At 50.7% G+C, this 23,073-nt stretch overlaps 1 protein-coding gene across 4 annotated transcripts in view; it reads right to left on the bottom strand.

Moving 5' to 3' along the window:
* The window catches only part of NADK (NAD kinase), an 86,208-nt gene extending 74,551 nt beyond the window's left edge, over window positions 1-11,657 (bottom strand). The window contains exon 1 of one of the 4 annotated variants that reach the window (XM_069740936.1): window positions 11,484-11,657. The gene's annotated coding sequence lies outside the window, so the exon portion shown is untranslated. Of the gene's footprint in view, window positions 1-2,643; window positions 2,747-4,592; window positions 4,611-11,483 lie in introns of those variants that run through there. The other 3 variants (XM_069740939.1, XM_069740938.1, XM_069740937.1) reach the window with 3 other exon arrangements.
* Window positions 11,658-23,073: the final 11,416 nt, after the last annotated feature.

The following is a 23,073-nucleotide window of genomic DNA, read 5'->3' as shown; positions in this document are numbered from 1 at the left end:
TTTCCATAGGTTTATATGGTACTGTAAACTCATGGAAACCTGCTGCCAATCCGCTGCAGATCTGCAGAAAAATCCGCATCGTGTGCACATAGCCAAAAAGTTCTTAACTTCTGGACAAATCTCTTCACCAGGTTGTGACATACAGGAATTAAAGTTTACACCAACCCTTAAAAGGAATCTGCCAGGTTTTTGCCTCCTAGTCTGGGAGCACAATGATGTAGGGACAGAGACCCCGATTCCAGTGATGTGTCATTTACTGGGCTGCTTACTGTAGTTTTTGATAATCTTCTGCTGATAAAAACTGATTTTTAATCACTACAGGCTTCGTAAACCTTATGCCAGGTAGTCCCCCAAATACAAAAGCTGTGCACAACCCCGCCCCCACCACTGTGTGTACACTGTGCATAGGCAGAAAGCTGACAATCGGCGGTGCGGGCGCGGTTATACAGAGCTCAGCATGAAACACCATTCCCCCCCCCCCCCCCCCCATACTTTATACCATGGATGATAAGAAAAACAAAAATCAATATTGGGACAAATCAAGCCAGACATGTCACTGGATGGAAGGATCACCAAGCTGTGACTTGCCTACTTTGGACACATCATAGGTTGAGGGCGATCACTGGAGAAGGACATCACGGTCAGAAGAATAGAAGGAACAAGGCTTAGAGGAAGACCAGCAACCCGCTGGCTTGATACAAGATAATGGTGGAGAAGACCCTGGTGGATCTATCTAGGCTTGCCGAAGGATCTACCAAGTCGCCATGGCTCGGGGTCGGGCTGTTGGATGTTATATAACACCGATTGTACAGATATCAGAGAGTCAGATGCAGACCGGTCTATGCTGGATGCCTTGTTACATAACAGTATGACAACAGGCCTGGAGGGAAGAGCTCACAAGGTTCAGATAAGACTCATCATAAGGTGGTGCGGGGTCAGGGCTCACTGGTTTACATGGGAGAGGTCAGGGGCCTGCAGAGTCCCAGCATGAAAGACACTGATCACTAAAGCTTTTAAGTGCATTTACATCTGTTAATTTGGAAGATTTCTTTCCTAATTATAAGCAAAACCAAAATATCAATCCAAATGCACAACAGGACGGACGACGAGCAAATCTGACATCTCAGGACTTCAAAGAAGCTCTCCTGACATCAAAATCTGCAACCACTTAACTTATTGCACTTGGCCTTACAATATAAATCATCATTATCCATAAGTTAATGAAATACGTGATGAGGAATGTTGGGAAGGGTGGTGGCGTCTCATCCTCCATGGCACCATAACGACACGTCCCAACTTCACCGGAAGACATGTCAATGTTGGTAAAGAAAGAAAATCCAGATTCCTCCATCCCCCTCCAGTCATATTTTCCCACTGAACTATACACGGTCCACTGTTGTGCCCGCACTAAGCCTTCCTCTCTCGCTGCCAGAAAGAACCAGAAATGAAGAGGAGGGAACGAGCGCGCTTCCCCAGGCCCCCTCCTCAATATTTTTGGATCACTGCTTAGCAAACTTCATGGCTGATTTTTTTCTGCTGCTCCACTCACCCAATGGCTGATCTTTCTCAATAAATCATTCTGACTGTTAAAAAGGATTTATCATCAGGTTTTGCTAGGCAATTTGAGAGCACCATGATGTAGGGGCAGAGACCCTGATTCCAGTGGTGTTAGTTACTAGGCTGTGTGTTGGTGCTACAATAAAAAAAAAAAAAATCAGTGTTTTATCAGCAGGAGATTATCACTTCCAGGACTAGGTTTCTCGTGTCTCCTAGTCCAACCGCGCCCCCACTTCTGATTGGCAGCTTTCTGCCAAGGCAGAAAGCATCCAATCAGTGTTGGGGGCGGGGTTATACACAGCTCAGCATTATGAACTCTACAGCAGATAAAACAGCGCTTTTATCAAAACATGCAAATCAGCAAGTGACATCGATGAAGTCAGGGTCTCTGCCCCTACATCATGGTGCTCTTACATTACACAGCAAAAACCTGCTGACAGATATGGCTATTTAGATAAAATAGTGTCTATGTGATACGTGGTCGCTCCAATTCTGCCTCTATTTAGGCCCCCCATTCACATTATGAAGAACAACTGTTCACCGACGGCCCCAAACAAGCCATAAATTACACTGAACAATAATTGGGTGGGTTATGGTCGTTGATACAACTGGTGCTCACCACTGGGCGAAAAAAAAAAAAAAAATTCAACGTGGCCAACCGATGTCTTAGTAAAACCGACGAATGTTCATAATCTTTGAAACCAACCGAGGATCGTTCATTATGGTCGAAATCTCTTGTTGGGCGATAAAAGTTAATGTCTGCACCCCGTTTTCAAGGTGAAGTCGGGCAACAATTGGGATAGACACACGTCAGTCGTGGAAATCAATGATCTCAAAGGATGTCATGGACCTCAACCAAGGGACCTCAGTCCAAGGACCTCGACCCATACAAGGCTTTAATACCTACGCCTGTGACACAATGTCCTGCCCCCCAATGATATTTCCAGATTCAAATCCCCCATTGGCCATGATTGGGGCTTTCATGGTAAGAATCCATGAGCCCCCTCACCTAATGATCCATGGTGTGATCAAGAGGAGATTAGGTGGATCAAAAGTATATTAATTTCCATAAAGTCCTGTGCTTACCGTCCCACTGAAGTACCGGCAGCCCATCTTAAGAGAATCCATGCCAAGAATCCGTAGAATTAGCTCTCTCCCGACTGGATCATATGCTGGTGCCTCGTGAAGTGACACTTTGGTCACAATTCGGGACGATGTTAAAAGTTAACCAGAACTGATAGGACTTTAAAGGGATATTCCCAACTTGTGAAGTGTTGGCTTGGTAGCCAGAACAAGCCTGACTTTATTTCCCTGCACAGCCACGAGGTTGGAGAGTCGGCGTGCAGAGAAAACTTAAGGGACGCAGAGCTCAACTAGCGGCGTAGTCCTCTCATTCTAAGGATCCGCTGGACCCCAGAGATCTTAGCGATTCGCCAGATCATAAGACTAATATTTAACCTCTTTCCTTGTGGAGAGTGACATAACGGACATGTCAGTGTAAGGAGACTTCTAGGCCATGCAAGGCTGCTCTGGAAAATACTAACTGCCTCTTCAGAGAGGAAGAGGACTTGAACTCTAGCGCCACCTATAGGAAGTAGTAATTCTAAAAGTCACTATCAACTCTTTGCCGTATGACTAAGGATAAAAGCCAAACCAGAATCTCAACTTGCAGACATGTTTTGGGGCGTTGGCCCTCCTCAGTGCAAAGCATGAGATATGATTTTCCTGCATAAAGAGGCCTCTGACTGGGGGTGTAAGGGGAAGGGTCTCTACTTGTGTGCTTGCCTGACATGCCAGAGTAAGGACACTCAGACCATGCAATAATTCTCTGGGAAATTACCAGAGTCAGAGGACTCTCATCCTGCCAAATCAGATCTCATACTTTGCACTGAGGAGGGGCCACACATCTGCAAATTGAGATTCTAGATTGGAATTTATCCTAGGATACCGTACAAGAACACAGAGACCTGATAAACTCATTCATTCCCATTATAAGCATAGATGCAGTGTACTTTTGCTGCAGGATGCCTCTATAAAATAACAAAAAAAGTTTTCTGATAAAGTACGCTAAAAAGGATGGAAACCAAAAGGAAAATTCTCTAGTGCCATCTATTGGAAGTTGTTGCCTTATGAATTAAAGGGGTTGTCCAGACTTTAGGCTCAAGTCAGCAGTTAGTCTATGTGACTGCACACTTGTGAATCCCGAGAGCTCACTGTCAGGATACCCCGGAGCGGTCACGTGACCACAAATAACCGATTTACGTACTTCTGGTCACATTCAAACTAGACGTGCCAGCCGTGCTCAATTCACTTTTAATAAGCAAGGACGTACACATTTAGTCAGCAAGTGGTCAAGCACCCGACTGCTCGAAGCACTGGACAATCTCCCCCGCCATTATTCTATTTTCCATTTTAATCCTCCATACGGTTCCGGAGATCTGGGTGTTTTCATTCTTAGGGATAATGTTTATGGTCTTTACAACAGGGTGTGGCTCACAGCCTAAAGAAACGCCCCTGAGGAGCCTGTGAGACACCCCCACTTGTAAGGACCTTAAATTGTTCTCTCTCTAGAATCGTATAGGAGGATTTAAAAGCAATAAAAGAGGCAGAATACTCAGTAGAGCGGAAGTGATCAAATAAGAGCAAACACGGTATACCTTGGACCAGGTGACAGCCTTGAAATTTGACTATAAATACTGGCAAAGCCAGAGCTTCCCCCAAAAAGAAGAAGAAAAAAAAAAGGACCCATCTCTAAAGCGTAGTCTTGTGGGCTGTGGAAGGACGTCACACGGTAGAAAGAAGCTCCGGTCACAGCTCACAATTCCAAGAGTCTATCCAATACGCAAAATAAGAGCTGTCTGACTTACGTACCATAATAAAGAGATAAGGCTATACAGATGTGCACTGAAAACCATCAGTATTTGTGGCCCCACACGACCAAAGTACGACACCAATGAGTCGAGATGACAGGTACAGTCCAGAGGGGAGACCTAGGACCCCCGGCATTACATGACAAAGGCAGCCCATTTACCCACCCAGTAATGGCTCCGCGGCTACAGGGAATGCACCCCGGCTGGTTTTCTCAGCTTGGAGTAAAGTCTACAAAGGGCTGAAAACCTGCTTTGATGTAAAAAAAAAAAAAAAAAAAAAAATCAAGGTTCATGAAGAACGAGCTCTGGCCAGGAAACGTAGACACAGAACGGAATGTCACCTTACTGGATGATCCATCTTGCAAGGACACATGCTGGGAATAACTCCACAGCTAGGATTGTAAAAACCGTCAGGACTGGCGATGAACAAGCGAACCACGTCAGCGATGTGATATCAGGAAATTATACATCATATACCGCTATTATTAATAATATAGCACAATTAATTCCAAAGGGTTACATACAAAGTTATAGATATCGTTTACAGTAATGGACGCGGTGGATGCCGCGTCGGAGAGCACTGCAGCTCCAGGAATCTTCCTATTTGCTCACAGCAGGTTTGCCTACAACAACCATGCTGAACTAATTTTGATATATGATCGTGCAGCGATTATAATTCCCGTTACCGGCTTTTATTTAATAACCTCCTGTAACTGATGAAGGACACAATTGACAGAAACGTTTTCCTGTATTTACTACAATAAGTTTTTCCTGCTGCATCTTACCTACAGTTGAGTGCTAGGCCTCTTACTATTAATCTATATGGTTTGGGAACCCGTCATTAGCACTCCTTCTCTAGTAGTGCTCATGGTTACATTTTCCAGAAAACCCCATCAACGACACGAAATCTCAACCTTTCTACCAATGACACAAACAGCTGCAGCGACGTTCAAAAGAGACATCAAATAATGAAACGATTGATGTCCAACATATAAAGAGAACAATGCGATCACTGCAGGAAAGAAGAAACTAAGAATAAAGCAGGACCTGAACACGCACCATCGGGGCAATTATTTGCACTTCAGAGCTGCGTAAGTTTCCACAGACGTCATAAACAAAAGGTCTACGAGATTTTGGTTACGTAAACACTAATGGTTCCTATCGAGTCACTAATACGGGGGTGTCCTTACTTCCTATTCATGAAGGCAGCTAAGCATTGAAATTGCAGCACCAAGAAGGAAAAGTAATGGCGTGATGGAAATCACAGGAAGGTGTTGTGAATTCTGCTTTTGGGCTCCCTCCGGTGGTTGTAGGTGGTAATGCAGTTGTCCCAGGGCTGCAGTCATGGTCAGGTGTTTCTGCTGATTGCAATTCTAACTGGGGTATTTAGGTTTGCAGGATTCATTAGTCCTTGCCAGTTGTCAATGGTTCTTGGGAGGTGTTGGACCTCTGTCTGGTTTCTCCTGCTTAGCTGCCAATTCAGCAAAGATAAGTGTATGTTTTTTTTCTATGGCACACATGCTGTGTGCTGGATTTTTGATTGTATTTCTGCTCTGTGTGTAGGATTTTCTGGAGTTGCAGATATACGTTCCACGTCTTTAGTTAGAGGGAGGAATTTTTTGTATAATCTGCTGTGGATATTTTTGGAAGGGTTTTAATACTGACCGCACAGAACTCTGTCCTATCCTTTCCTATTTTAGCTAGAGTGGCCTCTTTTGCTAAATCCATTTTTCTGCCTACGTGTGTCTTTCCTCTCCTACTCACAGCCAATATTTGTGGGGGGCTGCCTATCCTTTGGGGTTCTGCTCTGAGGCAAGATAGTATTCCTATTTCCATCTATAGGGGTATTTAGTTCTCCGGCTGTGACGAGGTGTCTAGGGCTTGTTAGGTACACCCCACGGCTACTTCTAGTTGCGCTGTCAGATCAGGATTTGCAGTCAGGACAGTTACCACCTACTCCAGTGAAAGCTATTCATGCGGCTCCAAGGTCACCGGATCATAACAGGAAGGAGACACGTTACCGATATGCAAACAAAACATTCAAAACATCAATTTATTCAGTCTGGAGTAAAAGCGGCATAAGCAGAAATCCCGGCACTTGCAGCCTCGGCTGCTATCACTGAGAAAAGGTCGGCCGCGTAGAGTGCACTCGGGCAAAACATCAATATCCGCTGCTGGCAGCTTCTTTTTCTATAACTCCCGACTAATGACATCTCAGAGAAGCTTAATGGGCGATGAGTCAGGAGACGCTGCAGGCCACGCTAGCACAAGCAACATGTGGTATGTTGCAGTGTTCAAAAACGGCTCCTGGGACACTGGATTCACCCTCAAATCAATGTAACCCCGAGCTTTCAGTACACCTCAATTGAATATTAGAGGGGTCCGGCTACCGTATATAATGCCACCCCATATAATAATCCCAGTGTGATGTTCCCTCATGAAGGCCTATTCATGGCGTTGCCCATGTGGTCTACAGACCAATCTCCAACTATCACAGTGTCCAAGACAAAAGCGGGACTCATCGCTGATGAGGATAACCCTCCATTGTCATCTGGTTCTGCACCATAAGAGCCTTTGACATGAGGTCAATGGTCGCCTGTAGGCAGACATTTGGCTCGTAGACCTTTGGTTCGTAGACCTATGGCGTTTGCAAGATTTCTGATGGATTGTGTAGACCCGGTTTGAGTCTTAAGGCCATCAACACAGAATCTCTCACCGAATGCCATTCTTATAACTTGATGATCCGTCCTTGCAAGACCCTCGCCTCAGTGCTCAAGGTCATTTTTTGGGTCTGGTCCACTGGGACATGTGACATCTCGACCTTCATGAGCTGTGAGTGATAAACCATGGTCGCTTCATTCAAGGAATCGGCCCCTCCCAGGTTGCGTTGCTACTTCAGCACACAGGAGGCATCTACAATTCTCAATTTATTGAACTAAAAGAAAAAAATTGCTTTCAGTCTGGTTTTAATGCCCATCTCAAATGCCACCGATCGGAACTTGGTGCTTGAAAATGTGATTATTTGTGGATTTTAGTGACACCTGTTACTACCTGCTCCTTTTCTGGTGTTACAATATGAAGGTTAAGGAGGGAACATTAATCTGGTAAGACTTTCATAAAACACGCGGTGCACAGATTAACGCAGATGAGGTGACCGTACTCCAAGAGACCGCGACTTTTTGATCTTGTAGGAATCAATGATTCTTTTTTCCTTACTGGAATTTCCTATTACACATGTGTTTACTTTGTAAGCTCCTTGGTATAATTACACGCCGACTCTGGGACTTCCCTCGTAGCCACACTGACCTGACAATTACACGGGCTTGTCCCGCAAACTACGCTTTAATTAACAGATATTGAAATAATTATCAGTTTCACAATTGGTCATGTGTGCTGAGAAAAAAAACAAACGTATAATTGTGCCATAAACTGTGTTATTTGATCTGTTTGAAAATGAAGAGCTGCAGGGGTTTGCAGCTACTTTTTACTGTGATAACACATTTTCCTACTTGTTTGTTTTATCACAGGAGTAAGCATTTCTGCCGCTCACCCGCCCTTTTTTGCTCATCATAAATAAATAAAGTCAGTGAGGTACAAGCTTTATGGGCCGCTGAGCTTGTAGGTCACAGACTTCATTTGTGATGAGCTCACAGGGCGGGTGACCAGAAGACGCTCTACTCCTGTGATAAAACAAACAGATCACAAATATGTTACCTTAGAAATAAGCAGCTGCCAACCCCTGCTGTGTGGTCAGTATAGTCACTTTTTCTTACTCCCCTGGCCAGGAGATGGGGCAGGTGTCGGCCATGTTCATTGCACAGTCGGAGAAAGTCCTCAGGTCTCACAAAACCCAGATATCAGTGTCCACCACAACAGTCTTTATAGAAGGTAATCCAGTGGTCCCTGTAAGATTTCGCTCACTTACTTGCAGCGATAATACGTCCTATATTCAAGTGACCACTGCAGCCAATCACTAACCTCACTGCTGAGTCAGCAGGTGCAGCACGTGATCAGCGAGGAAAGTAATTGGCTGCAGGGGTCACATGAACAGACCGGATGTTTGACAGTCACAAAGATCACTGGAGGTGCAACAACGCGGAGAAGAAGTCACATAAATCAGTGTGGCCGCGTCTCACATGTACAGCAGTGGCCCTTGTATACAGAGGCTCTGATCTGTACGGCCCCCGCCTCCTCACACGGGTCTATGGCCCCCAGCATGGACAGCAGAGGCCTCTGTATACTGAGGCTCTGACCTGTACGGCCCCCGGCTCCTCACACGGGTCTATGTCCCCCAGCATGTACAGCAGAGGCCTCTGTATACTAAGGCTCTGACCTGTACGGCCCCCGGCTCCTCACACGGGTATATGTCCCCCAGCATGTACAGCAGTGGCCCCCAGTATACAGAGGCTCTGATCTGTACGGCCCCCGGCTCCTCACACGGGTCTATGTCCCCCGGCATGTACAGCAGAGGCCTCTGTATACTAAGGCTCTGACCTGTACGGCCCCCGGCTCCTCACACGGGTCTATGTCCCCCAGCATGTACAGCAGAGGCCTCTGTATACTAAGGCTCTGACCTGTACGGCCCCCGGATCCTCACACGGGTCTATGTCCCCCCAGCATGGACAGCAGAGGCCTCTGTATATTGAGGCTCTGACCTGTACGGCCCCCGGCTCCTCACGCGGGTATATGTCCCCCAGCATGTACAGCAGAGGCCTCTGTATACTGAGGCTCTGACCTGTACGGCCCCCGGCTCCTCACACGGGTCTATGTCCCCCGGCATGTACAGCAGAGGCCTCTGTATACTAAGGCTCTGACCTGTACGGCCCCCGGCTCCTCACACGGGTCTATGTCCCCCAGCATGTACAGCAGAGGCCTCTGTATACTAAGGCTCTGACCTGTACGGCCCCCGGCTCCTCACACGGGTCTATGTCCCCCCAGCATGGACAGCAGAGGCCTCTGTATACTGAGGCTCTGACCTGTACGGCCCCCGGCTCCTCACGCGGGTATATGTCCCCCAGCATGTACAGCAGAGGCCTCTGTATACTGAGGCTCTGACCTGTACGGCCCCCGGCTCCTCACACGGGTATATTTCCCCCAGCGTGTACAGCAGTGGCCCCTGTATACTGAGGCTCTGACCTGTACGGCCCCCGGCTCCTCACACGGGTCTATGGCCCCCCCAGTGTGTACAGCAGAGGCCTCTGTATACTAAGGCTCTGACCTGTACGGCCCCCGGCTCCTCACACGGGTCTATGGCCCCCAGCATGTACAGCAGAGGCCTCTGTATACTAAGGCTCTGACCTGTACGGCCCCCGGCTCCTCACACGGGTCTATGTCCCCCAGCATGTACAGCAGAGGCCTCTGTATACTAAGGCTCTGACCTGTACGGCCCCCGGATCCTCACACGGGTCTATGTCCCCCAGCATGGACAGCAGAGGCCTCTGTATACTGAGGCTCTGACCTGTACGGCCCCCGGCTCCTCACGCGGGTATATGTCCCCCAGCATGTACAGCAGAGGCCTCTGTATACTGAGGCTCTGACCTGTACGGCCCCCGGCTCCTCACACGGGTCTATGTCCCCCGGCATGTACAGCAGAGGCCTCTGTATACTAAGGCTCTGACCTGTACGGCCCCCGGCTCCTCACACGGGTCTATATCCCCCAGCATGTACAGCAGAGGCCTCTGTATACTAAGGCTCTGACCTGTACGGCCCCCGGCTCCTCACACGGGTCTATGTCCCCCCCAGCATGGACAGCAGAGGCCTCTGTATACTGAGGCTCTGACCTGTACGGCCCCCGGCTCCTCACGCGGGTATATGTCCCCCAGCATGTACAGCAGAGGCCTCTGTATACTGAGGCTCTGACCTGTACGGCCCCCGGCTCCTCACACGGGTATATTTCCCCCAGCGTGTACAGCAGTGGCCCCTGTATACTGAGGCTCTGACCTGTACGGCCCCCGGCTCCTCACACGGGTCTATGGCCCCCCAGTGTGTACAGCAGAGGCCTCTGTATACTAAGGCTCTGACCTGTACGGCCCCCGGCTCCTCACACGGGTCTATGGCCCCCAGCATGTACAGCAGAGGCCTCTGTATACTAAGGCTCTGACCTGTACAGCCCCCGGCTCCTCACACGGGTCTATGGCCCCCAGCATGTACAGCAGAGGCCTCTGTATACTAAGGCTCTGACCTGTACGGCCCCCGGCTCCTCACACGGGTCTATGTCCCCCAGCATGTACAGCAGTGGCCCCCAGCATACAGAGGCTCTGACCTGTACGGCCCCCGGCTCCTCACACGGGTCTATGTCCCCCGGCATGTACAGCAGAGGCCTCTGTATACTAAGGCTCTGACCTGTACGGCCCCCGGCTCCTCACACGGGTCTATGTCCCCCAGCATGTACAGCAGAGGCCTCTGTATACTAAGGCTCTGACCTGTACGGCCCCCGGCTCCTCACACGGGTCTATGTCCCCCCAGCATGGACAGCAGAGGCCTCTGTATACTGAGGCTCTGACCTGTACGGCCCCCGGCTCCTCACACGGGTCTATGGCCCCCCAGCGTGTACAGCAGTGGCCCCTGTATACTGAGGCTCTGACCTGTACGGCCCCCGGCTCCTCACACGGGTCTACGGCCCCCCAGCGTGTACAGCAGTGGCCCCTGTATACTGAGGCTCTGACCTGTACGGCCCCCGGCTCCTCACACGGGTCTATGTCCCCCAGCATGTACAGCAGTGGCCCCCAGTATACAGAGGCTTTGACCTGTACGGCCCCCGGCTCCTCACACGGGTCTATGTCCCCCAGCATGGACAGCAGAGGCCTCTGTATACTAAGGCTCTGACCTGTACGGCCCCCGGCTCCTCACACGGGTCTATGTCCCCCAGCATGTACAGCAGTGGCCCCTGTATACAGAGGCTCTGATCTGTACGGCCCCCGGCTCCTCACACGGGTATATGTCCCCCAGCATGTACAGCAGTGGCCCCCAGTATACAGAGGCTCTGACCTGTACGGCCCCCGGCTCCTCACACGGGTCTATACCCCCTAAAAGTACAGCAGTGGCCCCGGCACTCACAGGCTGTGCCCAGGGGGTGGGCGCCGTCTCCTCCTACATCATGGCCTCTTCTTCTCCGGTCTTCGTCGCTCCCATGGCGGCTTTTCCAGGAGGCAGAACCCCTCCCGCCTCCGCTCAGCAATGGGCCCTGACAGAAGGGGAGATGCGGGCGCGGAGAGGGTTAACGACGGTCACGTGATCCGACAGGATGGGGCGGGGCCTGCTGTCAGCCCAGAAAGAGAGAGACGGAAGAGGAAGCGGCGGGAGCAATGCTCTGCACCGGGGAGACTCTGCTGTAGTGCCCTCATGTGCAGGGGAGTGATGCTCTGCAGCAGTGAGACAGAGGAGCGATGCTCTGCAGTAAGGAGAAAGGAGTGATGCTCTGCAGCAGTGAGACAGGGGAGTGATGCTCTGCAGAAATTAGACACAGGCAAGGAGTGATGCTCTGCAGAAGTGAGACAGGCAAGGAGTGATGCTCTGCAGTAAGGACACACAGAGAAGTGATGCTCTGCAGTAAGGACACACAGGGAAGCAGTGATGCTCTGCAGTTAGGACACAGTGAAGCAGTGATGCTCTGCAGTGAGGAAGCAGTGATGCTCTGCAGTGAGGACACAGTGAAGCAGTGATGCTTTGCAGTGAGGACACAGTGAAGCAGTGATGCTCTGCAGTGAGGACACAGTGAAGCAGTGATGCTCTGCAGTGAGGACACAGTGAAGCAATGATGCTCTGCAGTGAGGACACAGTGAAGCAGTGATGCTCTGCAGTGAGGACACAGTGAAGCAGTGATGCTCTACAGTGAGGACACAGTGAAGCAGTGATGCTCTGCAGTGAGGACACACAGTGAAGCAGTGATGCTCTGCAGTGAGGACACAGTGAAGCAGTGATGCTCTGCAGTGAGGACACACAGTGAAGCAGTGATGCTCTGCAGTGAGGACACAGTGAAGCAGTGATGCTCTACAGTGAGGACACAGTGAAGCAGTGATGCTCTGCAGTGAGGACACAGTGAAGCAGTGATGCTCTACAGTGAGGACACAGTGAAGCAGTGATGCTCTGCAGTAAGGACACAGTGAAGCAGTGATGCTCTGCAGTGAGGACACACAGTGAAGCAGTGATGCTCTGCAGTGAGGACACAGTGAAGCAGTGATGCTCTGCAGTGAGGACACAGTGAAGCAGTGATGCTCTACAGTGAGGACACAGTGAAGCAGTGATGCTCTGCAGTAAGGACACAGTGAAGCAGTGATGCTCTGCAGTGAGGACACACAGTGAAGCAGTGATGCTCTGCAGTGAGGACACACAGTGAAGCAGTGATGCTCTGCAGTGAGGACACACAGTGAAGCAGTGATGCTCTGCAGTGAGGACACACAGTGAAGCAGTGATGCTCTGCAGTGAGGACACAGTGAAGCAGTGATGCTCTGCAGTGAGGACACAGTGAAGCAGTGATGCTCTGCAGTGAGGACACACAGTGAAGCAGTGATGCTCTGCAGTAAGGACACAGTGAAGCAGTGATGCTCTGCAGTGAGGACACACAGTGAAGCAGTGATGCTCTGCAGTGAGGACACAGTGAAGCAGTGATGCTCTGCAGTGAGGACACAGTGAAGCAGTGATGCTCTGCAGTGAGGACACACAGTGAAGCAGTGATGCTCTGCAGTAAGGACACAGTGAAGCAGTGATGCTCTGCAGTGAGGACACACAGTGAAGCAGTGATGCTCTGCAGTGAGGACACAGTGAAGCAGTGATGCTCTACAGTGAGGACACAGTGAAGCAGTGATGCTCTGCAGTGAGGACACAGTGAAGCAGTGATGCTCTACAGTGAGGACACAGTGAAGCAGTGATGCTCTGCAGTAAGGACACAGTGAAGCAGTGATGCTCTGCAGTGAGGACACACAGTGAAGCAGTGATGCTCTGCAGTGAGGACACAGTGAAGCAGTGATGCTCTGCAGTGAGGACACAGTGAAGCAGTGATGCTCTACAGTGAGGACACAGTGAAGCAGTGATGCTCTGCAGTAAGGACACAGTGAAGCAGTGATGCTCTGCAGTGAGGACACACAGTGAAGCAGTGATGCTCTGCAGTGAGGACACACAGTGAAGCAGTGATGCTCTGCAGTGAGGACACAGTGAAGCAGTGATGCTCTGCAGTGAGGACACACAGTGAAGCAGTGATGCTCTGCAGTGAGGACACAGTGAAGCAGTGATGCTCTGCAGTGAGGACACAGTGAAGCAGTGATGCTCTGCAGTGAGGACACACAGTGAAGCAGTGATGCTCTGCAGTAAGGACACAGTGAAGCAGTGATGCTCTGCAGTGAGGACACACAGTGAAGCAGTGATGCTCTGCAGTGAGGACACAGTGAAGCAGTGATGCTCTGCAGTGAGGACACAGTGAAGCAGTGATGCTCTACAGTGAGGACACAGTGAAGCAGTGATGTTCTGCAGTGAGGACACAGTGAAGCAGTGATGCTCTGCAGTGAGGACACAGTGAAGCAGTGATGCTCTACAGTGAGGACACAGTGAAGCAGTGATGCTCTACAGTGAGGACACACAGTGAAGCAGTGATGTTCTGCAGTGAGGACACGCAGTGAGGACACAGTGAAGCAGTGATGCTCAGTGAAGCAGTGATGCTCTGCAGTGAGGACACACAGTGAAGCAGTGATGCTCTGCAGTGAGGACACAGTGAAGCAGTGATGCTCTGCAGTGAGGACACAGTGAAGCAGTGATGCTCTACAGTGAGGACACAGTGAAGCAGTGATGCTCTACAGTGAGGACACAGTGAAGCAGTGATGTTCTGCAGTGAGGACACGCAGTGATGCTCTGCAGTGAGGACACAGTGAAGCAGTGATGCTCTACAGTGAGGACACAGTGAAGCAGTGATGCTCTACAGTGAGGACACACAGTGAAGCAGTAATGTTCTGCAGTGAGGACACGCAGTGATGCTCTGCAGTGAGGACACAGTGAAGCAGTGATGCTCAGTGAAGCAGTGATGCTCTGCAGTGAGGACACACAGTGAAGCAGTGATGCTCTGCAGTGAGGACACACAGTGAAGCAGTGATGCTCTGCAGTGAGGACACACAGTGAAGCAGTGATGCTCTGCAGTGAGGACACACAGTGAAGCAGTGATGCTCTGCAGTGAGGACACACAGTGAAGCAGTGATGCTCTACAGTGAGGACACACAGTGAAGCAGTGATGCTCTACAGTGAGGACACACAGTGAAGCAGTGATGCTCTGCAGTGAGGACACACAGTGAAGCTCTGCAGTGAGGACACACAGTGAAGCAGTGATGCTCTGCAGTGAGGACACACAGTGAAGCAGTGATGCTCTGCAGTGAGGACACAGTGAAGCAGTGATGCTCTGCAGTGAGGACACACAGTGAAGCAGTGATGCTCTACAGTGAGGACACACAGTGAAGCAGTGATGCTCTGCAGTGAGGACACAGTGAAGCAGTGATGCTCTGCAGTGAGGACACACAGTGAAGCAGTGATGCTCTGCAGTGAGGACACAGTGAAGCAGTGATGCTCTACAGTGAGGACACACAGTGAAGCAGTGATGCTCTGCAGTGAGGACACACAGTGAAGCAGTGATGCTCTACAGTGAGGACACACAGTGAAGCAGTGATGCTCTGCAGTGAGGACACAGTGAAGCAGTGATGCTCTACAGTGAGGACACAGTGAAGCAGTGATGCTCTGCAGTGAGGACACACAGTGAAGCAGTGATGCTCTGCAGTGAGGACACACAGTGAAGCAGTGATGCTCTGCAGTGAGGACACAGTGAAGCAGTGGTGCTCTGCAGTAAGGACACAGTGAAGCAGTGATGCTCTGCAGTGAGGACACACAGTGAAGCAGTGATGCTCTGCAGTGAGGACACACAGTGAAGCAGTGATGCTCTGCAGTGAGGACACACAGTGAAGCAGTGATGCTCTGTAGTAAGGACACAGTGAAGCAGTGATGCTCTGCAGTGAGGACACACAGTGAAGCAGTGATGCTCTGCAGTGAGGACACAGTGAAGCAGTGATGCTCTGCAGTGAGGACACACAGTGAAGCAGTGATGCTCTGTAGTAAAAACACAGTGAAGCAGTGATGCTCTGCAGTGAGGACACACAGTGAAGCAGTGATGCTCTGCAGTGAGGACACACAGTGAAGCAGTGATGCTCTGCAGTGAGGACACACAGTGAAGCAGTGATGCTCTGTAGTAAGGACACAGTGAAGCAGTGATGCTCTGCAGTGAGGACACACAGTGAAGCAGTGATGCTCTGCAGTGAGGACACAGTGAAGCAGTGATGCTCTGCAGTGAGGACACACAGTGAAGCAGTGATGCTCTGCAGTGAGGACACAGTGAAGCAGTGATGCTCTGCAGTGAGGACACACAGTGAAGCAGTGATGCTCTGTAGTAAAAACACACAGTGAAGCAGTGATGCTCTGTAGTAAAAACACAGTGAAGCAGTGATGCTCTGCAGTGAGGACACACAGTGAAGCAGTGATGCTCTGCAGTGAGGACACACAGTGAAGCAGTGATGCTCTGCAGTGAGGACACACAGTGAAGCAGTGATGCTCTGCAGTAAGGACACAGTGAAGCAGTGATGCTCTGCAGTGAGGACACAGTGAAGCAGTGATGCTCTGCAGTAAGGACACAGTGAAGCAGTGATGCTCTGCAGTGAGGACACAGTGAAGCAGTGATGCTCTGCAGTGAGGACACACAGTGAAGCAGTGATGCTCTGCAGTGAGGACACAGTGAAGCAGTGATGCTCTGTAGTAAGGACACAGTGAAGCAGTGATGCTCTGCAGTGAGGACACAGTGAAGCAGTGATGCTCTGCAGTGAGGACACAGTGAAGCAGTGATGCTCTGCAGTGAGGACACAGTGAAGCAGTGATGCTCTGCAGTGAGGACACACAGTGAAGCAGTGATGCTCTGCAGTGAGGACACTGAAGCAGTGATGCTCTGCAGTGAGGACACACAGTGAAGCACTGATGCTCTGCAGTGAGGACACACAGTGAAGCACTGATGCTCTGCAGTGAGGACACACAGTGAAGCAGTGATGCTCTGCAGTGAGGACACAGTGAAGCAGTGATGCTCTGCAGTGAGGACACAGTGAAGCAATGATGCTCTGCAGTGAGGACACAGTGAAGCAGTGATGCTCTGCAGTGAGGACACAGTGAAGCAGTGATGCTCTGCAGTGAGGACACAGTGAAGCAGTGATGCTCTGCAGTGAGGACACACAGTGAAGCAGTGATGCTCTGCAGTGAGGACACAGTGAAGCAGTGATGCTCTGCAGTAAGGACACAGTGAAGCAGTGATGCTCTGCAGTGAGGACACACAGTGAAGCAGTGATGCTCTGCAGTGAGGACACAGTGAAGCAGTGATGCTCTACAGTGAGGACACAGTGAAGCAGTGATGCTCTGCAGTGAGGACACAGTGAAGCAGTGATGCTCTACAGTGAGGACACAGTGAAGCAGTGATGCTCTGCAGTAAGGACACAGTGAAGCAGTGATGCTCTGCAGTGAGGACACACAGTGAAGCAGTGATGCTCTGCAGTGAGGACACAGTGAAGCAGTGATGCTCTGCAGTGAGGACACAGTGAAGCAGTGATGCTCTACAGTGAGGACACAGTGAAGCAGTGATGCTCTGCAGTAAGGACACAGTGAAGCAGTGATGCTCTGCAGTGAGGACACACAGTGAAGCAGTGATGCTCTGCAGTGAGGACACACAGTGAAGCAGTGATGCTCTGCAGTGAGGACACAGTGAAGCAGTGATGCTCTGCAGTGAGGACACACAGTGAAGCAGTGATGCTCTGCAGTGAGGACACAGTGAAGCAGTGATGCTCTGCAGTGAGGACACACAGTGAAGCAGTGATGCTCTGCAGTGAGGACACAGTGAAGCAGTGATGCTCTGCAGTGAGGACACAGTGAAGCAGTGATGCTCTGCAGTGAGGACACACAGTGAAGCAGTGATGCTCTGCAGTAAGGACACAGTGAAGCAGTGATGCTCTGCAGTGAGGACACACAGTGAAGCAGTGATGCTCTGCAGTGAGGACACAGTGAAGCAGTGATGCTCTACAGTGAGGACACAGTGAAGCAGTGATGCTCTGCAGTGAGGACACAGTGAAGCAGTGATGCTCTACAGTGAGGACACAGTGAAGCAGTGATGCTCTGCAGTAAGGACACAGTGAAGCAGTGATGCTCTGCAGTGAGGACACACAGTGAAGCAGTGATGCTCTGCAGTGAGGACACAGTGAAGCAGTGATGCTCTGCAGTGAGGACACAGTGAAGCAGTGATGCTCTACAGTGAGGACACAGTGAAGCAGTGATGCTCTGCAGTAAGGACACAGTGAAGCAGTGATGCTCTGCAGTGAGGACACACAGTGAAGCAGTGATGCTCTGCAGTGAGGACACACAGTGAAGCAGTGATGCTCTGCAGTGAGGACACAGTGAAGCAGTGATGCTCTGCAGTGAGGACACACAGTGAAGCAGTGATGCTCTGCAGTGAGGACACAGTGAAGCAGTGATGCTCTGCAGTAAGGACACAGTGAAGCAGTGATGCTCTGCAGTGAGGACACAGTGAAGCAGTGATGCTCTACAGTGAGGACACAGTGAAGCAGTGATGCTCTACAGTGAGGACACACAGTGAAGCAGTAATGTTCTGCAGTGAGGACACGCAGTGATGCTCTGCAGTGAGGACACAGTGAAGCAGTGATGCTCAGTGAAGCAGTGATGCTCTGCAGTGAGGACACACAGTGAAGCAGTGATGCTCTGCAGTGAGGACACACAGTGAAGCAGTGATGCTCTGCAGTGAGGACACACAGTGAAGCAGTGATGCTCTGCAGTGAGGACACACAGTGAAGCAGTGATGCTCTGCAGTGAGGACACACAGTGAAGCAGTGATGCTCTACAGTGAGGACACACAGTGAAGCAGTGATGCTCTACAGTGAGGACACACAGTGAAGCAGTGATGCTCTGCAGTGAGGACACACAGTGAAGCTCTGCAGTGAGGACACACAGTGAAGCAGTGATGCTCTGCAGTGAGGACACACAGTGAAGCAGTGATGCTCTGCAGTGAGGACACAGTGAAGCAGTGATGCTCTGCAGTGAGGACACACAGTGAAGCAGTGATGCTCTACAGTGAGGACACACAGTGAAGCAGTGATGCTCTGCAGTGAGGACACAGTGAAGCAGTGATGCTCTGCAGTGAGGACACACAGTGAAGCAGTGATGCTCTGCAGTGAGGACACAGTGAAGCAGTGATGCTCTACAGTGAGGACACACAGTGAAGCAGTGATGCTCTGCAGTGAGGACACACAGTGAAGCAGTGATGCTCTACAGTGAGGACACACAGTGAAGCAGTGATGCTCTGCAGTGAGGACACAGTGAAGCAGTGATGCTCTACAGTGAGGACACAGTGAAGCAGTGATGCTCTGCAGTGAGGACACACAGTGAAGCAGTGATGCTCTGCAGTGAGGACACACAGTGAAGCAGTGATGCTCTGCAGTGAGGACACAGTGAAGCAGTGGTGCTCTGCAGTAAGGACACAGTGAAGCAGTGATGCTCTGCAGTGAGGACACACAGTGAAGCAGTGATGCTCTGCAGTGAGGACACACAGTGAAGCAGTGATGCTCTGCAGTGAGGACACACAGTGAAGCAGTGATGCTCTGTAGTAAGGACACAGTGAAGCAGTGATGCTCTGCAGTGAGGACACACAGTGAAGCAGTGATGCTCTGCAGTGAGGACACAGTGAAGCAGTGATGCTCTGCAGTGAGGACACACAGTGAAGCAGTGATGCTCTGTAGTAAAAACACAGTGAAGCAGTGATGCTCTGCAGTGAGGACACACAGTGAAGCAGTGATGCTCTGCAGTGAGGACACACAGTGAAGCAGTGATGCTCTGCAGTGAGGACACACAGTGAAGCAGTGATGCTCTGTAGTAAGGACACAGTGAAGCAGTGATGCTCTGCAGTGAGGACACACAGTGAAGCAGTGATGCTCTGCAGTGAGGACACAGTGAAGCAGTGATGCTCTGCAGTGAGGACACACAGTGAAGCAGTGATGCTCTGCAGTGAGGACACAGTGAAGCAGTGATGCTCTGCAGTGAGGACACACAGTGAAGCAGTGATGCTCTGTAGTAAAAACACACAGTGAAGCAGTGATGCTCTGTAGTAAAAACACAGTGAAGCAGTGATGCTCTGCAGTGAGGACACACAGTGAAGCAGTGATGCTCTGCAGTGAGGACACACAGTGAAGCAGTGATGCTCTGCAGTGAGGACACACAGTGAAGCAGTGATGCTCTGCAGTAAGGACACAGTGAAGCAGTGATGCTCTGCAGTGAGGACACAGTGAAGCAGTGATGCTCTGCAGTAAGGACACAGTGAAGCAGTGATGCTCTGCAGTGAGGACACAGTGAAGCAGTGATGCTCTGCAGTGAGGACACACAGTGAAGCAGTGATGCTCTGCAGTGAGGACACAGTGAAGCAGTGATGCTCTGTAGTAAGGACACAGTGAAGCAGTGATGCTCTGCAGTGAGGACACAGTGAAGCAGTGATGCTCTGCAGTGAGGACACAGTGAAGCAGTGATGCTCTGCAGTGAGGACACAGTGAAGCAGTGATGCTCTGCAGTGAGGACACACAGTGAAGCAGTGATGCTCTGCAGTGAGGACACTGAAGCAGTGATGCTCTGCAGTGAGGACACACAGTGAAGCACTGATGCTCTGCAGTGAGGACACACAGTGAAGCACTGATGCTCTGCAGTGAGGACACACAGTGAAGCAGTGATGCTCTGCAGTGAGGACACAGTGAAGCAGTGATGCTCTGCAGTGAGGACACAGTGAAGCAATGATGCTCTGCAGTGAGGACACAGTGAAGCAGTGATGCTCTGCAGTGAGGACACAGTGAAGCAGTGATGCTCTGCAGTGAGGACACAGTGAAGCAGTGATGCTCTGCAGTGAGGACACACAGTGAAGCAGTGATGCTCTGCAGTGAGGACACAGTGAAGCAGTGATGCTCTGCAGTAAGGACACAGTGAAGCAGTGATGCTCTGCAGTGAGGACACACAGTGAAGCAGTGATGCTCTGCAGTGAGGACACAGTGAAGCAGTGATGCTCTACAGTGAGGACACAGTGAAGCAGTGATGCTCTGCAGTGAGGACACAGTGAAGCAGTGATGCTCTACAGTGAGGACACAGTGAAGCAGTGATGCTCTGCAGTAAGGACACAGTGAAGCAGTGATGCTCTGCAGTGAGGACACACAGTGAAGCAGTGATGCTCTGCAGTGAGGACACAGTGAAGCAGTGATGCTCTGCAGTGAGGACACAGTGAAGCAGTGATGCTCTACAGTGAGGACACAGTGAAGCAGTGATGCTCTGCAGTAAGGACACAGTGAAGCAGTGATGCTCTGCAGTGAGGACACACAGTGAAGCAGTGATGCTCTGCAGTGAGGACACACAGTGAAGCAGTGATGCTCTGCAGTGAGGACACAGTGAAGCAGTGATGCTCTGCAGTGAGGACACACAGTGAAGCAGTGATGCTCTGCAGTGAGGACACAGTGAAGCAGTGATGCTCTGCAGTGAGGACACACAGTGAAGCAGTGATGCTCTGCAGTGAGGACACAGTGAAGCAGTGATGCTCTGCAGTGAGGACACAGTGAAGCAGTGATGCTCTGCAGTGAGGACACACAGTGAAGCAGTGATGCTCTGCAGTAAGGACACAGTGAAGCAGTGATGCTCTGCAGTGAGGACACACAGTGAAGCAGTGATGCTCTGCAGTGAGGACACAGTGAAGCAGTGATGCTCTACAGTGAGGACACAGTGAAGCAGTGATGCTCTGCAGTGAGGACACAGTGAAGCAGTGATGCTCTACAGTGAGGACACAGTGAAGCAGTGATGCTCTGCAGTAAGGACACAGTGAAGCAGTGATGCTCTGCAGTGAGGACACACAGTGAAGCAGTGATGCTCTGCAGTGAGGACACAGTGAAGCAGTGATGCTCTGCAGTGAGGACACAGTGAAGCAGTGATGCTCTACAGTGAGGACACAGTGAAGCAGTGATGCTCTGCAGTAAGGACACAGTGAAGCAGTGATGCTCTGCAGTGAGGACACACAGTGAAGCAGTGATGCTCTGCAGTGAGGACACACAGTGAAGCAGTGATGCTCTGCAGTGAGGACACAGTGAAGCAGTGATGCTCTGCAGTGAGGACACACAGTGAAGCAGTGATGCTCTGCAGTGAGGACACAGTGAAGCAGTGATGCTCTGCAGTAAGGACACAGTGAAGCAGTGATGCTCTGCAGTGAGGACACACAGTGAAGCAGTGATGCTCTGCAGTGAGGACACAGTGAAGCAGTGATGCTCTACAGTGAGGACACAGTGAAGCAGTGATGCTCTACAGTGAGGACACAGTGAAGCAGTGATGCTCTACAGTGAGGACACAGTGAAGCAGTGATGTTCTGCAGTGAGGACACAGTGAAGCAGTGATGCTCTGCAGTGAGGACACAGTGAAGCAGTGATGCTCTACAGTGAGGACACAGTGAAGCAGTGATGCTCTACAGTGAGGACACACAGTGAAGCAGTGATGTTCTGCAGTGAGGACACGCAGTGAGGACACAGTGAAGCAGTGATGCTCAGTGAAGCAGTGATGCTCTGCAGTGAGGACACACAGTGAAGCAGTGATGCTCTGCAGTGAGGACACAGTGAAGCAGTGATGCTCTGCAGTGAGGACACAGTGAAGCAGTGATGCTCTACAGTGAGGACACAGTGAAGCAGTGATGCTCTACAGTGAGGACACAGTGAAGCAGTGATGTTCTGCAGTGAGGACACGCAGTGATGCTCTGCAGTGAGGACACAGTGAAGCAGTGATGCTCTACAGTGAGGACACAGTGAAGCAGTGATGCTCTACAGTGAGGACACACAGTGAAGCAGTAATGTTCTGCAGTGAGGACACGCAGTGATGCTCTGCAGTGAGGACACAGTGAAGCAGTGATGCTCAGTGAAGCAGTGATGCTCTGCAGTGAGGACACACAGTGAAGCAGTGATGCTCTGCAGTGAGGACACACAGTGAAGCAGTGATGCTCTGCAGTGAGGACACACAGTGAAGCAGTGATGCTCTGCAGTGAGGACACACAGTGAAGCAGTGATGCTCTGCAGTGAGGACACACAGTGAAGCAGTGATGCTCTGCAGTGAGGACACACAGTGAAGCAGTGATGCTCTACAGTGAGGACACACAGTGAAGCAGTGATGCTCTACAGTGAGGACACACAGTGAAGCAGTGATGCTCTGCAGTGAGGACACACAGTGAAGCTCTGCAGTGAGGACACACAGTGAAGCAGTGATGCTCTGCAGTGAGGACACACAGTGAAGCAGTGATGCTCTGCAGTGAGGACACAGTGAAGCAGTGATGCTCTGCAGTGAGGACACACAGTGAAGCAGTGATGCTCTACAGTGAGGACACACAGTGAAGCAGTGATGCTCTGCAGTGAGGACACAGTGAAGCAGTGATGCTCTGCAGTGAGGACACACAGTGAAGCAGTGATGCTCTGCAGTGAGGACACAGTGAAGCAGTGATGCTCTACAGTGAGGACACACAGTGAAGCAGTGATGCTCTGCAGTGAGGACACACAGTGAAGCAGTGATGCTCTACAGTGAGGAC

This window comes from Ranitomeya imitator, chromosome 10 (genome assembly GCF_032444005.1).
Source record: "Ranitomeya imitator isolate aRanImi1 chromosome 10, aRanImi1.pri, whole genome shotgun sequence".
Lineage (NCBI taxonomy): Eukaryota > Metazoa > Chordata > Amphibia > Anura > Dendrobatidae > Ranitomeya > Ranitomeya imitator.
This window is presented reverse-complemented; position numbering and strand designations above follow the sequence as displayed.